Here is a 6,000-nt window from a genome sequence, read left to right as displayed (position 1 = left end):
ACGAGTTCCTGCTGTGACTGGTCTCCCTGACGCATCTGATTGTCCTCCACCTGGAGGGCTGGGAGCAGGCGGTCAGTCGGCCTTACCTATCCCGGTCTGACTTTGTTGGGGAGTGTCCCCTTCCCTTGTCGCTGGTTGAGAAGAGCACCGGGGCTTAAGACCCCGACAATTTTTTAACATTATTTTTTAGTTGTTGATGGACATTATTCATTTATTTGCACTGCAGAAAATTGATCTCAGTGCCTTATGCATGCTAGGCAAGCTCTCTACCACTGAACTACAACGCCAGCCCTCCAAAATTTTTTCCAACATCTTAATTTAATTAATAGGAAATTCATAAAAAGCTTCAGAAATCCTTCTCAAAGTAAAGTTGCAGTTAGTTTACATAGACCTGAACATTTAAAAATTATGCGTATGCATACACATATACACACAAATAAAATGGTTTAATGAAACTGTATCACTATGAACAGAAATGTCTTGATTCCCCCCCATCTTCTCCTTCCTTCCCTCAACATATTCCTACCAGTGACAGCCCAGGAGGCCATCAGCTACTCAGGGCCCTTAGACTCATATGCGTTGTATCCTATTAAGTTGGCACTGCTGCTGTTGTTCACATAAGAAAAAATGTCAATATCCACAGAGTTTTCACAGAGACAGCAGAGTATGCAAAAGTATGTATGTAGATTAGCTTGCACTATATATTACCTGCTGTCTTCTATCAATGCAGCTCATAGTATAGAAAAATGTGAAATCTCCCACCACAAAGCAGATGTGTCTCTTCACGTATAATTTGGTGGAGGGCAGAGTATGATGAAGAGGTCATTTTTCACTAGTCAGCTAAAAATTTAAATGATGAAATATAGTTGGCCACACCAAGGCCCTCCTGAGCCACCGACAGGAGGCCATTCTGAATACTCCTTGATGGCAGTCTGCTACTGAAATGAATAGAGAAGCAGAAGTCGAGCTACTTGGCCTCTCTACCCTTGAGGAAAGAACTTAGTCTGATGTGCTCACTTTGTATGTCAACATTAATTTAATATTTATCATGGTGATTTTGCTCTCTGATAAAGGGCCAGCTCTGACCATGGGACAGAAGAATGATGAATATTACTTCTTATGAAATGTTTCACACCTTATAACCTCTGAGAATAAATACTCCAAATACCAGTTCCATTTCTTCCCCTGAGTACAGTCAATGTTTATTATCCGTCCTTCTGGGGTTTCCTGCAGGTAAAAGGAAGAGCATAGTTTAATAGAGAAGGGTATTAGACTAAATTTAGCCTGTTTTTGTACTCCACTACTACACCTCTTTCTTAGATTTGGAGGTCAATCTATGTTCCTTTCTCAATGGGTTCGTATGTCCACAGGCAACCAACCGGTTGTCAATTAGTGACAAATTTATTGATGTGTCTTGCTGCTGAAATTGAACTCAGATTTTGTCTTTTGTGCCAAGTTAGTTTTCTTGGCAGCATCAAATTTTTACATTACCTGTGCATACTGTATTAGAGCTTGTTCAGTTTACTGGTATCCAGGCTGAGGAGTGCAGAATAGAACATCCCAGGAGCAAATAATACCACTAATGGAAGGTCATAATTTACATATCTGTCATATCCTACTCATACAAATCCAACCTGAACTATAACAAGAAAGTACTGTTACTCTCCAATCACAGTGCAGTAGTACACAACCATCCTTCATAGTGAATCAGTTTAGACACAGAGTTCATGGATCCACCCAAGATTGTCTCCAGAGGACTGCTTGCCAGAGGTTTCCTGCCAGTGTCCACAGAAAACCCCAGCAGCCAATTTTGCAGCACCTCTTTCAGACTCTGAAGAACACTACACTTGAAAGACTTGGTTGATGTAAAGAAGAGCTGTGCTAGATGGTCAAAAAAAAATATGCTTCATCTCTGAGAAATGACAAAGGAAATCCAGCTCACAAGCTGAAGGAATTGTGACCAACAACAGAGGCCATCCAGGGGAGGAAGGCACTCATAATGGAATGCTTCACAGGAGTAAAACCCCTTGTATAGGAAGCACTGTGCCCTGATGATAGTGTCCAGGAAGTTGGTAAAGTCTTATCCATGTTCAAAATTATTCCTGTTATACCAAATACATTCTTCTTGTAATGTCTGACTGAACTAGTAACAGAGCCTCAGTGACATTGACTCATCTCTGTCACAGTTAACATAGTAATGTAGCAGAGAGTTGTTCAGCACTGAGCCCATCTGAGAATGCAGCTCTAAGCAATGGATGTTTTGTAAGAGTGGAGGGAAGTTTTGAAGCTGTTCCAGTGGAAGTGATCTGTGACTGAGCCAGTCAGAAAGACTCATCTGTTTTTTTCCACGTTAGTGTTGCTACCAGAATGTAGTACAGGCGTAACTGAGTGAGAATTCCATTTTCTGTTTAGAAGACGGACATTAGCTGGACCTAACACCACTGTCAGAGATTCTGGAAAAGTTTGCTGATTTCTTAGTACACACACTCAAGTATACTAGGAACTGTATCCAAAGGAAAGGAAAATAATAAATAACTATGTACAATCCATTCAACACAAGAAACAAGCAGTGTTCATAACACAAACAGAGATGAGACAAACCCTCAGACAGCTGAGATTTGCTTACATGAATCCCGCCCAGGTTGATGAGACCCTGCTGATCCTGAATGAGGAAAAGTTCTTTCTCTGTGTTGCAATAATCATACCAGCACTTTGCTTGGGGGTAAATTCATTCCTCATATGCAAAGAAGAAAACAGCTTGTCACGATTCTCGTGCACTCCTGCAACTTCACTGTGGAAAGTCAAACATCTACACAAGCAAAGTTACTTCCCAACACAACATGAGTCTCTTCTGTGTTCCCTGAATCCCTCGCCTCAGTGGTTCACCACCTTGACTACTAATGTGTATTACTGGGTTCTCTTCATAACCAGAGATGCTGTGACCATCCCCTAACCTACCTCTGAAGCCCAGCTTGGGTAAACACCACATACCTGTTGCATTGTACTCGTGGTTCCTGAAAAGCTCCAAGAGGAGTAGCATTTCTCTTTCTTTGCTCATGTCTAGAGCAGTTTTCCTCTCACTGTTAAGTCCTTCATTAAACTCTGGCTACATCTGTTCCACTTCATGGATTCATTCAGCAGTTAGTAATGGGTTCTCTAAGTGCCTGCATTCAGTGCTCTTTCCTTCCTCAAAATTCCTAGTGCTTATATCATACATAGTATCAGAATGCTATGTCTCTTTATTGCATATTTCCCATCTCCAATTTGATTGGACACTTTTTGTGAACATAAACTATGTGTCTTACAAATATTTTATATTTATAGGCCCTACCAAAGAGTAGGTGCTCAGAACATGGTGGTATAGGTAGTGGCTAGCTCTTCCTACTATGTTTAGAGTTTGGTGTTTCAAACTATAATAATAATCACTTCATTTCAAGGGAATCTGAAAAGCAACCAAATACAGAGTCAACAGATCTATGGGACTACACTGTACAGTCCTTGTTTGCATCTGTGGAGGATTTCATGCAAAAACAAACTGACCCTGAACATCTTCTCTGAGAGTCATGGGAGGTCAAGGAAAAGGAAAGTCTCACTTCAGGAACGAGTTTTAGTTTTTGTTCTTTTCCATTTTTTTCCCTCTTTTTTTCTTTTTTGCCATTATCTCAAAGAGAATTCCACTCCTGAGCAGCGTTGGCACTGGCTAACTGAAGAAACTGAATCTCCTGGGCACCACATTATGGTGCAGTCTGTCAATTGTAGGAATTGCAATGGAGAAGGGAAAAGTCTGAGACCATGAGGCTGAATCATTCCAAGCAGAGCTCACAGCTGCTAGCATTGGGAGAGCAATGCTAAGTCACTGGAATCCCCCCAACTTCAGACACTGAGTGATCATCTCATTCTAATGACATCAAAAAACTGTCATAAAATCTCTTCTCCAGCCTGAGGCCACAGCTGATTAGGAGTTGTGATAGTCAATTTTATGTGTCAGCTTGACTGCATTAAGGAATACATACATGGTAAAGAGTTATTTCTGGGTGTGACTTCCAGAGGTTTTCTGAAGGAAACTGATGTGTGGTTCTCCAGACTGAGTGGGAAAGATGTGCTCTCAATATGTGTGGGCACCATGCAAACAGCGGGACCCCAGACAGAATCACAACACAGGCATTCTTTTTCTGCCTTTGGAAATCAGGACTGGGTTTCTAGATTTTGGACTCTCAGACTTGCACCAGTGGCTCCTGGATTCTAAGGTCTTTGGACTGAAACTGAGAATTATGCCATGAGCTGCCCTAGTTCTGAAGATTTTGGATGTGGACTGAGCCACATGACCAACATTCCAGGGTGTTCATCTAGCAAAAATATTTTGTGGAACTTCTCAGCCTCCTTATTCATATAAGCCAATTCCTCTAAGAACTGTGGGGCCATGTGGTCTCTACCTAGGTTTCAAAATATGTTGCAGACAGTCTGAGGGCCTGTTCAGAGACGTGTCATAGGAGCAGAGCCACCAAAGCCCTTTGGGGGTAGCACCTTGGCATTGGAAGAGTGGGGCAGTGCTTCAAGACCCAGAACCAGAGAGCCATCAGTCCATGATTCCATTCTGAATAATTTGGGCATAAGACCCCAACTCATGAGAGCTCTGGGTGAATTGAGCTCAGCAGAAAATATAGAAATGGGCTGTCTGAGGTCTTCCGGGTGGTCCAACACTTGTCCTAGTGTGCCCAGGATGTAGGACATGGAATCAAAAGAGATTGTTCTCCAACATTAAGACTTAATGTTGTTTTCCCATGTTTGGTTTGTATGTTGCACAAGCTGGCCTTGAACTTGGGAATTCCCCACCTCAGCCTCCCTAGTAGTGGGATCATAGGCATGCACTACCAAGCCTGCTCCAATCACTCAGTTCTTCATTTATTTCTCCCTTTTGGATTGGGACTGACTGTCGTACACCAGTTCCAGCATTGTATTTTGGAAGCATGTAATTTATTCATTTCCAGCTCCCAGCTGGAGAAGGATGAATTGTGTCTTGGGTCTCATCTATATGTGATTTATTGGAAAGTTTGCACTTAGAGTTCATGTTCTCGATACTTCAAGAAGAGTAGACTTTACTTATTTAAGGTCAGACAAGGGTAAACTACTCCTTTCCAAAATATTTCTAAGATATTTAGAAATTCTCTGCCACAATCTAGAAAGGATGATTTAAAAATAACCTCCCCTTTCAATTGAACATTTTATTTTTCATCTCTGTTTGAATTCATAAGAATGTTAGAGTATAACTTTCATGGAGGCATAAAATAATATAGTCTTCATAATGGAAAATGACTTAGGTAGTTATTTCCTTCTGAGTTTAGTCTTGAGAAGAATGTTTAAATCCCAAGTCCCAACACCCTAAAATAACAAAAGTCTGGTCTCTAAAAATACATTAACAAAGAAATTCTAAAACTGCTTCAGGATGCCAAGGATGGACCCAGTTCCTGAACACCAAGGAGAAACCCTCTGAGAAAGCCAGCAAGCTAAGGTTAGGAAGCAAATTCACAGTCATATTTTAATTTAAAAAAGTTAAAAAGTACATTATTTTCTGGATGTTCTACAGCAAGGTCTGAACTGCCAGAGAGGTGACAAAGTCAGACCATGCGATGCACTGTGAATCAGCAGTCTGATGATGACATCTACAGATGAGGAATTAATGTTTGGCACAGTCCTTTACTTTTAATTCTATAAATTTGCCTATTAAATGTATAGCAAGTAGACACTGTGTTCAGCCTACAGGGAACACAAATGTGAATCAGACTCGAACAAGACTCAGGTCCTCACTTGCAGGAAGTGAAAATCAAGTTATTGACAAATAACTACACAGTCTGATAAATGATCTAACTTGTATCACAGATCAAAAGAGCTCTGTGAGTTTTACAGAGAACCGAATCAATCTGATTGAAGGGAGAGGAAGTGGAAAGGCTTCCAGAAAAGCAGGGAAGGCAGAAACAGAATCTATGTAGAAGGCAAATGTTA

General features: G+C 41.0%; 1 pseudogene; it reads right to left on the bottom strand.

Moving 5' to 3' along the window:
• Positions 1 to 1,046: 1,046 nt before the first annotated feature.
• Positions 1,047 to 3,058, bottom strand: LOC124962840 (centromere protein I-like; annotated as a pseudogene).
• Positions 3,059 to 6,000: the final 2,942 nt, after the last annotated feature.

Source organism: Sciurus carolinensis, chromosome 13 (genome assembly GCF_902686445.1).
Source record: "Sciurus carolinensis chromosome 13, mSciCar1.2, whole genome shotgun sequence".
Taxonomy (NCBI): domain Eukaryota; kingdom Metazoa; phylum Chordata; class Mammalia; order Rodentia; family Sciuridae; genus Sciurus; species Sciurus carolinensis.
The sequence above is the reverse complement of the archived record's forward strand: the minus strand, read 5'-3'. Positions and strand labels throughout refer to the sequence as shown.